This window comes from Seriola aureovittata, chromosome 15, assembly GCF_021018895.1.
Source record: "Seriola aureovittata isolate HTS-2021-v1 ecotype China chromosome 15, ASM2101889v1, whole genome shotgun sequence".
In the NCBI taxonomy this organism is placed as follows: domain Eukaryota; kingdom Metazoa; phylum Chordata; class Actinopteri; order Carangiformes; family Carangidae; genus Seriola; species Seriola aureovittata.
The window spans coordinates 13,929,872-13,945,961 of record NC_079378.1 but is presented as its reverse complement, the minus strand read 5'-3'; the positions used below and the strand labels follow the sequence as shown (position 1 = coordinate 13,945,961).

Below are 16,090 nucleotides of genomic sequence, written 5' to 3'. Positions count from 1 at the left end.
GCACCTAATTCAGCCCGACACGTTGCACATGCAAAATGGTTTGATGCCCCTCTCAATAAAGTCTCTTTAACGGCATTCAAGCTCGGCGGTTTTAGCCCTTTGATGATAAAGCCTGTTTGGGATCTGCTGAACAGGAAACCCATCGTGCACAGCACATTGTTTCAAAACGGCACTCGAAAAATGACACATGCAAGCCACCTCTGAGCTGACAACCCAGTCAATGATCTGACTATGTGGTCCGCTATGGTCAAGGTTCGGTTTGCTTGATCTGTCAGCAGGAACCAGGAAGTGGACAGCGGGCCTCCTGCGTCAAAGTCTGACATTTCGTTGTCTGGTCTTCCCTTCGGCTGAACTTTATAATACGTAATTGTGCAGAATGAGGATTGTGAGTACTATATTAAGACAGACTTGGGAAAATCCATACCTGTTCTTTAATCAGTTTTGGGTGCAGCGCTTGTCTGCATAGATCTAAACTTTAATGAGTTTGATTTGTCTTAACTGTCAAGTTACTCACCCACCACTACCACCAATAACACAGACCTCTCACCTTCTCCGTGCTATCCAAACATGATGGTGGCACTACGGGAAATGCTATAGGGGGATTGCTCAAGGCCCTGTCCCTGCTCCAGTGGTGCGCACACACCAAGTGAATATATACTGAGCGAGAGAGGAAGAGGAGGAGAGAGAGAGACTCACTGCCAAAGAGAGCCACAGGCTTGATTCTTCTTCACAAACATCAGCTGCATTGTCAGAAACATTTGGAGCTGTTGGCAGATGAGGAGAATGAACCCGTTTTTGGGCACCGGAGTCAGACTCAGCTGTTTCCACCTGAGAGCTGCTAAATCTATCCTCTCTGCCTCCCACCGCCTCTTTCACTGGAAATAAGGTCATGGTCTTTTTGAATCTCTCCCAGGCTTGATGTTCACTGTTTTCACGATGCCTGATCTAATTGGAGGCATGTGAGCGCTTCAGAAAAATTTCACCTCTGGTGCAATCACTGATGTTGCCGCATGTTTAACAGTGTGTCGAGCGCTGAAACTGCATGTAGCACTTGTCATGTATGAAAAAAAAAAAAAAGCATGTGCACTGCTGTGAAACAGTTGTGAAACAAAAGGAAAACGAATGAGGAGTAATCAAGCAAGAGCTGTTTATCACTACTTAGCTATTACTGTGTTTACAGGCCTGATCCACCATAATGAAGTGTGCAAGGAAAACCAAATGAGGATTTTCTCATTCTCCTCTTTTCACATCATCATAACTGCTTTCTACTCTCGTCTCCTTCCTGTTATATATCTCCATATCCCTCCCCCTCAGCTGTGTGAAGAGTCACATTAAATATAAATAGAGAGAAATGATGGGCAGAGAAATCTAATTGTTTAGACACCATATTGAATTTTAGAGGTCTCTATTGAATTAATAGGGTATGATTTCATTGTTAAAAATTCATGATGAGATTGTGAGGATGTTGGTTTTAATTCTGTGAGAACCGACAGCCCGGGCAGGCGGAGGCACGGAGGGACAGGATAAAATATAGTCCCATAATATTTAACTCTTGAACAAGTGCTCTCAAGGGACAATTGAAATAAAAACCAATGCAGTGCAGGGGGTAATCAAAACTAATCCAGTCAATCAATAGAAGTTCACTTTAAAGCACTACTCTCACACTGTGCAAAGACAAGCACTGCAACATGCATAAAAGATCAGTGTCCCTAATCTTATCGCGGCGCATGCACGACATCTCGGTATGAGTACACACACAAACACACACTCACACTCATACTGACGCAGACGCGAGGGAGACTTGTACCCTTTCTTCTTTCCCTTTAGGAAAGGATTGCAGGCAGCAGTTCCTATTTATCAGACTGCCAGCCATCTGAAATCAAATTTCCCCTGAAGACACCATGAAATTACAGATATTTTCTCTCCCAGTCCACCTCCCTGCCAAAGCCCACAGGATAAATATCACAACTCTAAGCCTTTCAAGCTGCTATAAGCTGGCACGCTGATGACATTTTGACCAGGCCTGTGTTTCTCCCCAAAGCCTCACTCTAAGCCACACATGCACACACACACACACACACACATACACTGTGTCCGGAGTTTCTCCCTTCTCTGTCTCCCTCTAGCCCCTCTCCCAGTGACAGACTTAGCAGTGCAGTGATCCATGGTACTAGCCGCCTGTTTATCCAGGCTAAGTGCTCTTTTGCTGTGCCACTCCACTTTTCTCTGTTGTCTCAGACCTGTTTGATTGATAAATATTGCAGCCGGCAGGCAGAGCCAGCCTCTGACCTTAAGATAATGGAAATAGTTTGGGAAGCATAGGACAAAAGGCTAACCACTAAAATCTCCTCACCATCATGTTCAGTATGTTTTGGGAAAGACATGGCAGGTGAGATGGATGGAATCTGGCTAATTCACTGTTTAGCCCGGTCCATGCTGTGTGCTGAAATGCCTTAAAAATCCTACAGTAAAGTAATGGAGATTTACTGATGGGGAAAACCTTTGTGTGCATGTTCCTGTGTGTGTTTCTGGAAAGCCCAATCCATTTCCTGCAGATAGCTCAGGTGAAAAAAAAAGAAAAAAAACCACTGGGGAAAAATTTTGTAACTGTGAATACATGTTGGGTTTTCAACCTTTCCATCTCGATAAGCCAGTAACGGTTTAAGTGTAAAAACAACATGTGACCAGAAACCCAGGAAACGCCACATCTGTCTTTCTGTTCTAGTGTTTTAGATTATTGATTGTGTTTCCTTTCAGAGAGCCAATGATCTCCACGGTGTCTAAAAGCAGACATGGAGGTCACACTGCAAAAAGTAATGGAAACCAATGGCACCTGGGTGAAAACCTTCCTTCAAAAATCTTAAACAGCAGGGAACGCTCTCAGAGTCTCTCAGCAGCTCAGACGATTCCAGCTTGACAAACTACATGACTGAGAAATTATGACTGCATGATAACATAGTCACTCACAGTAGTACACTGCCATTTGGTGTGTTTGTGTTTGTTACTGTTGCCTAGTGCATCTGATAACAAGAGGAAGCATTTACAGCAGCTCTGTGATGCTACATGGACACAGCATGCCTTAAGCCAAATTCTAATGTTATCATCATCACCATGCTGATGCCAAGCCAGTATAATGTTCCCCCATCTTATTTAGCACGTTAGCATGCTAACATACAGGGTTCGAATAATGGGGGAGATAAGGAGGCCTTAGCTCCCCCACAAGTAACGAAATTTCAATAATAACCATTAACATTTGTAAGTACTGCAACGATGAATGATGTAAGAAATTCATAAAATCCAATTAAAATGTAATGTCTTGTCACAGGTGAATTTAAATGTACGTGCGCAGGTCTGCCGCGGTCAGTGCGTCTGACTCTATCTGCTGTCAAGTAACATGATTGATCGGGGCACATGGGCGGAGCGCACCTATTGACATTCAGTTCAGCAGCCGCTCCCTCATCATTTCTGCCTTGCATTAAAAGCTGGGTATTGTGTCACTCAGTCGCAGTGAAGACTTCACCGCTCGTCCCGATCACAAACCTTTGTGAAGCGGGTTCTGAGAGTGTGCTGTAATGTCAGCCACAGGATTTTGTGTAATTCGATAAATGTGGAAAACACCTCTCATAGCAGTTTTCCACTCAAGGACAAATGAATTAAGAAAACAGATGATTAATGAAACTTGAAACAGGCTTAAAATTCCCATCAAGTATTGAGCTTCTTATTTTTCGTTGTAATATTTGGTATTAGAGGTGACGATAGCTTAATGGAGACTTCCTCTCCCTTTATATATTTATTGTTTGATTTTTGTTGTTGTTTTTGTGACGGATGTTTATCCGCCAAAACTGGAGGTCTATATAAGTTTCTATCAGTAACATGCGGCTGCTTTTGTTTTGCTTGTAAGGGTTACCTTGAGTATAAACACCTCACAAACTGTGGATGCTCAAGGAGCTGAGAGACAATCACAACGGTCCAACATGTGCTGTCAGACATACAAAAAGCCCCTCGGTGCACACTATGTGTGAGACAACCTGAAAGAAGCAGAGGAAGATCCACGATGATGGAGCCTGGTGAGACACAGCAGGAACCTGCAGTTACCCACCGAGTGATGGAAAGACTTTGGATGATTCCCAACTATCTCTGCTGCCGAGGACCTTCACTCTGTCATCCCCAGAACACAGGCGCGTGGAGAGGTGTCTTAGGGAAAATGCTCACTCGGTTCTGAGATGGGACTGATCTGGAAAATCTGAAAAAACAATAATACAAAATGGTGCTTAAAGAGTGATTGATGCTACATTGCCATGTATCTGTAACATACAGTAACACATTATGTATTAATGGACATTACAGAGTCCTGCATCAGAAGAAAGCTGTTAAGACCACACAAGATTGTGCTCTTAACATCCACTACAACTTCAGGCTAAATGGTAGAAGTGGAAAACTATTTCGAGACAGATTTAGGAACAGACAGGAAATTATAAGTAGCCACAAATGGCAGAATAAATTTGATCTCTATCAAACCCCTACCAGTGTAGTTTAGCATTCCACTTAATACATAACATTCAGTGTGCCTTAAGCACTCAATAAAACATTACTTTTTGCAATGCAGTTTGTTGATAAGGGCACTATGTTATTAAAAAGTTAAATGATTTTTTGCTTCTCAACATGTGAAAACAAAGATAAAGATCAACACGGGGCGGGCATTTTTGTTTTCAGTTTACCATCCCCAATTCCAAATGGAAATGAGGCTGCTGTCGGTTCAGATATAAATATAATAAATTAGTATCTGTTTCTGCTCTACTACCTTTCAGTCTGAAAGAGTGACACCCAACCTTCATGTTTACAGCTATATTAGATGACTTAAAAGCTCATTTCTTTCTCATACTCCACTGCTGCACCGGCAAACATGTGATGTGTGGACACGTATAAATGTTTCACTGATCAACTTTGAACATGAGAAAAAGACAAACGCAGAGAGAAGCGATCGGCGTGAGCTGCTGCTCTCACATTACATACTCTGCTAACTGAAATGCACCCTCTGCATTATGGTGGTGTCATTGGTGCTCACTGCTTTGGTCGGCCCTAAAAGTACCTGCTGCTGCACAGCTCTGATTCCAAGTTTCCCGGGGGGGGGGGGGTTATTATCATTACCCGCTTATTGCTGCTGTGCCAAGTTTGGCATATTCCTGTAGGAAGTGGTGAGGGCATTCCTGAAAATGTCTTTCAAGAATGTCTGAGAGAATGATTATTACTATACGATTATCAAACAATATATCAATTGTATATGTTAAACAAAGAACAAGATACTCATACTAATGTAATTATATACAGTCAGTGGTTTACATAACTCTATATCTAAGCTACATTTCTGTTTTAGCAAACTATTTCAGCACACCCACATGATATTAAAATTGCATCAGTGTCCATGAGTGTGTGTATTTTAGTTACTGGTGGTCCTCTTCCTGAATCATCAAAAATAACCACTGAAATAAGTTCACGAAGTGAAGGTAGAAAGGTGAACCTGTTCTATCACATTTCCCCACAGGAGAGATGGGTCTGACTCCCAGTTATGTAGGACACATTTGATCTGCAATCTCATCCCATATTCCGTTATATAATATCTCTGAGACACACACCAAGCTTCAGCTCAGTAACTGGTTCCTCTGCTCTCCGGTCTCTTGTCCATTTATTTCACTGTCTTCTTTCTTCCAGCTGAGCCCACAGGGGCAGTGACCTCATCTAAACCCAAACTCTGTGACCGCTGGGCTTCCTGTGTGTCTGAGAGGAGATGAGAGTGCCAGACACCGCTCTTATTAAACCTCTGTTTGGCTATCAAGCTGGGGGGGGGTACAAGACAGAGACGGGTGGGCTGGACCAAACTGAGTCTCTTTTGTCATCTCCAATATTACACTCTAATTGGCTCCCACAGGTCTTGAGCCTGTGAAAAAAAAGAACGTGCACACACGCGCACGTAAACACATGCACACACACATTTACAGTAAAGATTTTATTAAAAAAGATGATCAAATCTAAGAAAATATTATATTTCATTTGAGTAATGAAAGTTTCAGACTTTGTGCATTTGTCAAGAGTGTGTTTCCAAGTATGTTAAATATTAACACTGGAAGCTCATTAACTTTAAGTTTCCTTCAGGCAACCCTTTTCATTTAAAAACATGATCATTAAGTTGAGTACAACACAATCTACAATTGCTTTGCTTCTTTGTGGGCTACAGTCATGTTTCTTTTTGACAGACTGCCCTGCATAATTAGCTTCCTGCCAGGTGTCCAGCAAGCAATAGCACTTGTGAAATTACAAAGTGTAGCCATGGGTGGATTGGCCTAGTCTTAAAGGTTTGTGAAACCTATTATGTGGATGAGACTATAGAGCGGCACACTGTTGGAAAAGGTGCCCCGAAGAGTTTTTGACCACTAGTGATGCTAGAAAAGTAATGTTTTGATGAGCCGCGAGCTCTGGGCGCTGGAGAATACAAATGCAAACTTTCTTTGTTAAAAACACTATTTTTTGGGGGACAACGTATGCTTTTATTAGATAGTGGTAATAGAAAGATGACAGAAAACATTGGAGAGCCAGATGAGATACGGTTTAAGGTTGGCAGCCCAACACCTAAGCCACAGGGGTGCCCCACGATACACATTTCTGCAGACAGTTTCACGCTATTCCAGTGATTAACAGTTTGTGGTGGTGGGAAAGAAAATGCAACACAGTTTTGCTGAGAAACACCGAATGTAAGTATAACTATCTGTTTGCAAGGAAACACCACAGGGTTCCCTGTGGGATCTGTCACTTTGATGGAATGAGTAAAACTGACCTCGCCATCATTCACTCATGGCTAACCTTAATCAAGCTTTGTTATATCACTTATATTGTCTTAAAACATTACTCGCATATCAAACTGTTTGTCATCTGAGCATGAGGAGATCTATTCCTGACATGATTCCAATGTGAGTAAATGCACTGTAAAGCTTAACTGAACCTAGCCATCACTACTTTAATGCCTTATATACAGTGAAAGTAGAATTTAAAATGCAAAATAATTCATGTTGTCTGCCTAATCTTCATAAAGCAGTATAATCTTCATATTGCTACATAAACATGAGCCTGGTGTGATCCATAAATAAGTAAGGAGTTTTAAATGAATACTCTCTTGTTTTTGGAAACACCTCTATAAAATGTCACCCAAACAGTCTCTATCCCATCGTGTTGCTGGTCGCAGCCACATGTCTACCTGTATTCTGATTAAACATGTGGAGCTCCGAGTGTTACTTTGGCCTGACGCATTAAAAAGAAGATGAAGTGTACAGTCGTTGCTCCGGTTACACAGTGTTTTGGATTGTGACACGGCGGATGGAGAAAGGAACGGATGATCCTGAGGGAGTTATTAGTGGACAGTTTTCATTTGTTCGATGATGTTTGACGTGCACATAAGCACAGAGGTATCTGTAGTTATTTTTGCACCATTTTGGTGCTGATCGCATAAAATGTAATTATTGGATCTGCAGTGCGTACAGTAATTGTGGTTTGATAGTGTGCAACATCACAGATGGAACAGATATCCGCTGCCTTCAGACGGCTGTATAAAGACTGATCAGAGTAAAGACAAAGCCTTCAGTACAGATAGCTGCTAACTGTCGTAGATCACAGAGCTGGTAAGAATCAATTAGTAATCTGTATTTCGTCTGGCTGGCATTAATGCCACTTTTTTGACAGCATTAACACATGTCATGTGAGTGAAAAATGCAAAATAAAAGTGGAAAGATGAGCAGAACAGCAGCTGTGTGATCTTGGAGGGTTTTACTGTATATGGGTGGGAATAAACCAAATAATGTGTCCAACTATAGGCAAAAGCAAGGCAAATTCATTTGTGTTGCAAATGATCATACACATAGGTCATTCAATGTGCTGAACAGAAATGAAAGAAGCATAAAAATAGAAGTATAAAGCACAATAAGAAGACAGTATAAAAACAGTAAAAACACAGGTTATAGAATAGGTAATATCTCATCAAAGTACAAGATTAAAATTTAGATGAAGGCAGGGAAAAATAGAGCAGTTTTTAGCTTCTTTTTAAAGCCACTTACAGTTTGGGCAGATTTGATCTCCAGTGGGAGCTGGTTCCAGCAGCGGGCAGCATAATAGCTGAAAGCCATTTCACCCTGTTTAGTTTTCACTCAAGGCACCACTAACTGACCAGCTCCTGCAGATCTTAGAAACCTATTGTGCTCATTTACATAGAACATGTTTTCTGAACTATATTTAGGGCCCAGACCATTTTGTGACTTACAGACTATAAGTAAAACTTATATGGCCAAGAGGGAGCATATAGCGGTCGGACAAAAGGGGCCTGAGAATGGATCCTTGTGGGAGTCCGTATGACATGGTGGTTTGCACGGATTCATGAGCACCGACAGACATAAAATAATCCCTCTCAGTGTGTCAGTTCTTCTACCAGAGTCTGTGTTTAGGCAAATGTCATTTCGTACCTTTATGGAGGTAGTTCCAGTACTGTGATGTTGCCATTTATATTAAAGTAGTTACTGAGTTGGTTTAAAAACTACTTTCTCAATTACCTTGCCTATTCATTTTTAGGAGAGGTTTGATACCTGCATTTTTTTGTGATGCTGGAGAAGTGCCTGAAAGAAAGGAGCCATTCACAATCTGCAAAAGTTCAGATTCTAAACAGCTGAAAACACTTTTTAAACAAACTTGTTGGTGGAGTATCAAGGCGGCAAGTAGATTAAGATGCAGCACTATTTTCTTCAAGAGTTTTTACCATCAATGGCAGTAAATTCCAATATAGAGACTGTACTTTTTCTGAGTGCTGGTATAGGTTTTTCTTAAGTCATTGCTTGACTGCGGAGCCAATACTTGATGTTTTCGATTTTCTGATGGAAAAAGGAAGCATTTTACATTTTGCATTACATTTTTTTAGCCGATATAAACTCTTGAGGTAACTGTGTTGGGGGATTTCTTAGAGCATTGAGAGTGTTGTTAATATTCCCATTATTGATGTTTGAGAAGTAAGATTGTCTAGCTCTGCATAACTCAGAGTCATAGATACAGAGACTTTCTTCAAAAATGGCATAGTCAAATTGAAGCTTAGTTTTCCTCCATTTATGCTCAGCATTGCTACATTCTCTCTTTTGATATGCTACTGTAGTGACATTTCTCCATGGTGCTTTACGTTTACCCTTGACAGGTGCAATAGTACTGACTAAGATGGTCGTCCACAGACTCTGCTGTTATACTCAGTGTCATAGATATTGCTTATGTACCTCTTATTGGCAGTTTTAGATCTGGTTTGGGTGATGAGTCTGTAGATAACAACGAGTAAACTTCTACGAGAGCTCTTCATCACTTTACAAAAGAAAAAATATTTAAAGGAGTTCAATTCCCCAAGGGCGATCTGTTTACATCCAAATGCGTCTTTATATAGAGCAGCTACACCCCCACCTCTCCTGCCGACTCAGGAAACATTTAAACATTTAACATTTAAAATTGGCGGGGAGGGGGGCTGACTCAAGGAGAACTGTTGCACTGCAGCTGTTCTCCAACCATGTTTCAGTTAAAAACATGAAATGGAACTGGTATGTAGAAATAAGATCATTAACTAAAAGTGCTGTGTTGGCAAGTAATTCGACATTAAAAACAGCTAACTTTAAAATGTAGGAGGGGCTTGGAACAGTCTGAGGTTTATCTAGGGCTTGAACAGGTTTTAGGTTTGATGTGTTTACAGAGCGTATAGAATGCTGCCTGTATACTATTGAAATTTACTATGAAACAAAAGTGTGCTGGTAGTCGACTGCACAAAACACACTCATTCTTGGCAACATAAGACTGCAGCGCACTACATCCTCTCCTGCTCCCCTCCTGCCACTTGGGAAAGCACCAGTTCACCTGTGCACCTCTGTGTTTTTGCACCGTTAGTCTTCCTAGTACAAAATTCACTTTTTGTGTTTCTATCCCTCCATTGCAGCTCAGCAAGTAAACACTGAGGAATAATAAAAGAGGGAATTTTGTACTCGAAAAGTGCAAATTATAGATTGTGGATTTTGGGGGACTACCTCTGGAAGGGAACTCTTCAGGGCCAAAATGAAGAGGAAGAGTGCTTACAGCTACCAACAACTGTTTAAATGTATATATGGGCATGTGAGGGCTGTTTTAAGATAGAAACGAAAAGGTTATAGTATAGCCAGTGTGAAGCACTCACCCACGAAGGAAACAGACTTACATTTGAGACATTGCTATGGTGCTATGAAAAGGCCAGAGCATTAATGTTACTGCTTTCGACATGAAATATCTTTGTTACACTCTAAACAGAGTTATGTATTGGATCTCGTACTTTCGTGTTAGAAAATATCGGTAAGATAGATATAATCTCTTATGGCTGATGACAGTGCAGAGGTCTGTACGTACACGTACAGTATGTCCAAGTCAGCTGTGAATCAAGAGAACTCCACACAGCCTGGACCGGCTCCAAGCTTCAAACCCAGGAGACAACATTGTTAATCACTTCCACCAGGGTTCCGCCAGTGTTACATTTAAGGATTATTGTAAGTTGTGACAGGAAATTACCTTCCACAGCAGCAAGTTCCTTAAATTACATGACTCCACAGATTCATAAGTCAGAACATAAAAGCAGAGACTCTGAAATGCCTCCGGTGATGAGGCTTTGTTTTCTCTGTTCTGTGTGACTTTCTTTGTTCCATCGTGTTCTTTGTGACTTTCATTCTTCCATCAAAGTGACAGTCATCCCTGAAAAATGAATAAAGTGGCATCATTTAGGAACCTTGCAAATTATACTCCATTTCTGCTCACCGTCAACTGACTCCCCTAGGTTTTATATGACCATCCTCGTCAGCTAAATCATCCTCTCTCTAACACAGCCTGCCATCAACCGTATCCTGATGGCACATTCACAGACTATAGATTAATTCACTTTCTCATATAACAATGTTTAATTACACAGCCTTCAGAGCAGCACCATCACAGGCGGAGATTTATGTGTGTTTGTCTGCAGATATGAAGTCTATATAACAGTACGCTGTCATATTCATCATCCCAATAGATGAAAGTGGGTTTAATTCCTCCCTCTGTTAGGATGTAATTACAGAGGTTTACTGAGATGGAGAAGAATTCTGACAGAAATACTCACACTTACTCTGAGAAATGCACATGCTACACACACACACACACACACACACACACTCTCACATCAGGCACTTGCACAGATGAGAATTTTGCTCCATGTTGTGCTGTATTCATGCACCTTTTTCCACCAAAAAACGTGTGCCCAAAATAAGTCCCTACCTCTCCTCCCATAGAGATAAATTCTCGTAATTGTGATTCAGGAAACAGATTTGTATCTGGCTAATCCTATTTACATCACTGCAAGTCTTTCTTTTCAACTATTTTGGGCACAAGTGTCTAGATTAGCGCATATAAACAGCTAATATAAATGGAAACGTTTTCCGAAAGTCTCTCACAGGCACTCTTCAAAGAAATGACTGCTGCAGTTATTTTTTCACTTGCTGGTGTCAATCTTAAATGACCATCTGAACTCTTGGTGGCGTTTGGGCACACTCCTCTGCAGCTCCAGCCATTTCCTCAGGCTCAGCTAATTGGTGCAAGTGTTGCCACTGATTGTAGATGAGAGACCGCTGCTTATATCCAGACACAAAGGAGGAGCCGGACGACTGTAATTGGCCAGGGAGGGTACAGGCAGCAGAGACTGAGGGCTGGTGGAGAGAGACGGCAATGTTATTTTTATTCGTTTTTGTTTGTCTGAGAATTGCGTATGGGTCAGCAGGGATGTGAGTGAATAGGCAGTCATGGTGTACTTTTGACGTATTGTCAAGTGACTAGCTACCCCCCCCCACACACACACACACACACACACACACACACACACACGCACTCCACCACCACCAAGCTGTCATAGCTATCAGTTACATTTTTTATGCCCATCAATCACTGTTTCTCCCCATGCCAATCATTCCACATCTGTCTCCAGATGTCTGTCAATCCATCACCGTTTCTTTTCCCTCTTGATTTCTGACGCTCCCTCTTTTCCCGTAAATGCTACGGTGGGTCATTGTCTGTATGTATAATATCCCATCTCGGTCCTATAAACACAGACACCAGCAAACAAGCACATGGGTAAAAGTCTGCCACTGTTTCAGCAAGAGTCTGTCATCACATTGTTAAAATTGCATAAGCTGAAGGATTTTAGCTGAAAATTGTGTGGGGAAAAAATGGAGATTTTATTCAGTTTCTCTCCAAAATACAGGCAATTTTGTAATACTACACCGACTCCAAGCCACAAATGTTTAAATGGATAATACTTCAGTCCCAGATGGATCTTCATATGGTCAAAATGTTTGAAAATTTTTAATGCACCCATATACAACACTAGGCTGATGGACTCTGTGATGACAAGTGTGATTAACCATCCAGGGTAATTAACAATTCAAGAAGTACAGAGTGAAAACTCAACTCAACTAGAATTACCACCTGGCAGTTGTATGCTTCCACCAACCAGCCAAGCTGCTCAACCTTGCTTTCCCGAGTTACAGCATTGGATAATGGTCAGAGGTGGGTTTTTTGCAGAACATTATGATGTCACAGTGGAGCTGACCTTTGAGCTTTTGCATCTATCATCATTTAATTTCAACATTTGAGTTTAATTGTGTCATAATTAGTGTATGAATTTCTGAGTTACAGTCAAATACGTGTTTTATGAGGTCACAGTGACCTTGACCTTTGATCTTTGACCACCAAAATCTGATTAGTTCATCCATGAGTCCAAGTGGACATTCGTGCCAAATTTCAAGAAATTCCCACAAGGCGTTACTGAGATATCGTGTGTGACGAACAACGCAAAAACATAATGCCTCAATAATGCGCCCTGGCCGTTGCCGGCACGGAGTCATAAAAATACATCAATCCTGAAAAAGGAGCACACAGACAATACTATATTATCACGACATATTTAAAATCAAAACTAAAATTGCAGTCAGTAGAGCACATACCAAACAAACAATTCTACATGTCTGCCAGATCTGCACAAAACTGTACGAAGTCATCAAAACTATAAATATGTCTCATGACATCAGGATCCACACATTATTTCCTGAGAATTTGACGAAAGTGTCGAAAAATGAAAAATCTTAAAATCTTAAGAATGTGATGAAATATTTGAGAATCCACCCCTGCAACAGGAAGGAGTCTTTCCCTGGCCCACGCCTCATCCTGCGACCCAGAACCCTATTTGGTTCTGGAGGTAAATATCCAAAATATTTGTTAAATGGCAGAAATGGTCTTTATCTATTTGGCATGTGACTGTGCATGTGCTGCCTCAGTGAACGTCAGTCATGCCAGGCCTGAGATGATGAATGCTCCTCTGCCACTGAAAAGTTGATTAGTCTAGAGTGGAGGGCCATGAGGAAACAGGTGGATGCTGATGTATGTGGCACATACCACCCCCCCACCCCCCACTGGAGACAGAAGGCTACAGACCTCCTTAACCATGCTGAACTGGCTCGTTGTCCAATTTCGGAGAGCCATGAATCAAGGGCTGAAGGGCGGCGCTTGACAGACTCATAACATCCATGGGAGGTTATGAAGTTCCATGTGAGTGGAGTGTGAAAATAGTTTGACGACTGTTCAAACTAGGTAGTTGCTGTAGTCCAGCGGGCTCTACGTGCTCGCTACTGTGCAGTCAGGAGCAACCGAACTGAGCCAGAGAAGCGAAAATGTCTTCGTTGTCCTCCACTCTTTCAAAAAAAAAAAAAAAAGAAAAAAAAAGTGGATCAGGAAGAGGGTGATCACTGAGCTTTAATAGGGGCAGGCCCCATAGGCTTGAACAGGCTCACCTTGATTATCTAAGCGTGTACATGCAAAAGTTCAGTGCATTCATTTTAAGAGATAAGCAGCTGTGCCTGCAGAGCCCTGTTGGAGGGCCAAGCCCATGTGAATGGAACTCTTCATCTACTAATGATTTGCGATTGCTGCCAAAAGTGATTGGCTTGTATACATGTGTCAGAGCCGGCATATATATATATATACACACACACACAAACACACACACACACACACACACACACACACACGCACAGTGGCATAGGGAGGTGGTAAGAGGGAGTGCTGGCTGATGGCGGAGTCTGGAGTGTGATGGATGTGAGAAAGAGAAAGAGGGAAGGGGAGAGGGGTTGGGTCGGGGGCGCTTACTGGTGAGTAGTGATGGAATACTGGAAAGCTGAAAGCATTCATTCTCTTTCCAGTGTGTCTGTGTGTTGGCATGACAAAAAGGACAACGGAGGGTTTGTTGCATGTATGTGTTTCAGACAGTGAACTTTCTGCACAATTAGACTTTCCCAGAAGCTGTTCACTTCCAGCTCCATCATACTTAAGAGTGCTTCACTGGACACACCCAAGTAAAGAAAGAGGAATTACTATAAAAGTTGTCAGCAGATACTGTCACCAACATTTATGACATTTAAGGCTGGCCAGGCCAGTACTGTTAGCCTTACTGGTTAACAGTGCAACTTCCTGTTTTACCATGAGGATTGGCCCTTGTGAAGAGGCTCTGAACCTGAAAGTATTACCAGTTCAGGCTACCCAGCAGCAGACATTTCTTTTCCTCATAGTCTGTAGTTGGCTGAGCCCCACCATCTTCATCTCTGAGTTCCAACATCACCACATAACAGCTGGTACTGTATACACGAGGTGGCTGCCTTCCAGTTGACGCTCAAAAAAGAAAAGCCTCTTGTGTGCAGATACAGCATGTATGTGTCACAGGAAGCTGCCTCTGGAAAAAGGCAAGCTTTTTTTTTTTTATTAAAAAAATTAGAACATTTAAATAAAAAAAAACAACTTAATTTTCAAGGCAGTGATTTAAATGTCAGTGTTGGTTTTGACCTCATTAATTCATATTAACTAAATTGGATACGTCATTTAATTTCAGGTCCGATGTAAACCTGCACCATTCTCTTTACACAACTACAGGGTTTAGAAAGACCTCCTTTCCATAGAAATGGAAACCTGGCAGAGCTGACAGGGTGCGTTGTCTTTGCCTCTCCCTGCCTGGTGGAGAGAGCCACTAACTGCAAATGTCGCAGCTCTCTCACGAGGACCATTTAATTGATTTGTATTGGAAGGCACCTTTGTAGTGTCTGTCTAAAAGGGCAAGAAGAAGTATGCTGTCGGTGTGTGTGTGTGTGTGTGTGTGTGTGTGTGTGTGTGTGTGTGTGTGTGTATGTGTGTGTGTGTGTGTGTGTGTGTGTGTGTGTGTGTGTTAAATCCAATGCACCAGCAACATAATGAAAGAAAAGAAAAGTTAGTTACTAACTATTACCACAGCACCTCTCCTGATTAGTAAGTGCTATTTTAACACTCTTAACTTGCTAAGTGTGCATGTGTTCATTTCAACGCACATGCACATGCACTGTCCGTGTGTGATGTGCACCGTTTGTTTTCGTTTTTTTTCTTCTTGGCTTTAAAGGTGTACTCTCTAAGATCAATGTTTGTTTGTTTGCCTGGTGAATTATTAATTAGTTGCTAGGCAAGTGAGGTATTCTTCTTTGAAGCTGAACTATCCACCCTTGCAGATTCCTTCTAATGATATAAGCAGCAGCCTCAACCTTTCAAAGACCCTTTGAGTCCCGGTACTTTTCGTATGGTTATAATCCAATGGAGCTTGAAGTGTTTGTGATATTATAGATTTTCAAACTGAGAGAGATGAACACCCCCCTTGAAGAGAAAATCTGTGCTTGGAGTCTTTCAGACAGCACAGCCAGCTAACCAGTCTCATACCTGTGCTGCAATTCACTGGTGAGCTGTTCGTTGAATAATAGAAGAGAAGTCCTTGGATGAAGTCAGCTCTATGCATAGCTTTTCTGTTTGAGTCAATATTCCTCTCTATTCTTTCTCTCAGCAAGGATACGCATCACACTGAGAAGAAGTTGCCTCTGTCTCTCAAGGATATTTAGTATTTGCGCACCAGCACTAAGAAGGTGAAAGAGTGAATGTGATCACAGACAGCGTGTCTGGACCAATATTGTAATATGAGATC

The 16,090-nt window shown here is 41.7% G+C and overlaps 1 long non-coding RNA gene across 1 annotated transcript in view; it reads right to left on the bottom strand.

Annotated features, from left to right (window-relative positions):
* Positions 1-4,108: 4,108 nt before the first annotated feature.
* Positions 4,109-16,090, bottom strand: part of LOC130182043 (uncharacterized) — a 73,305-nt gene continuing 61,323 nt past the window's right edge. The window contains exon 3 of the long non-coding RNA XR_008829663.1: positions 4,109-4,243. This is a non-coding gene — a long non-coding RNA (uncharacterized LOC130182043). The remainder of the gene's footprint in view (positions 4,244-16,090) is intronic.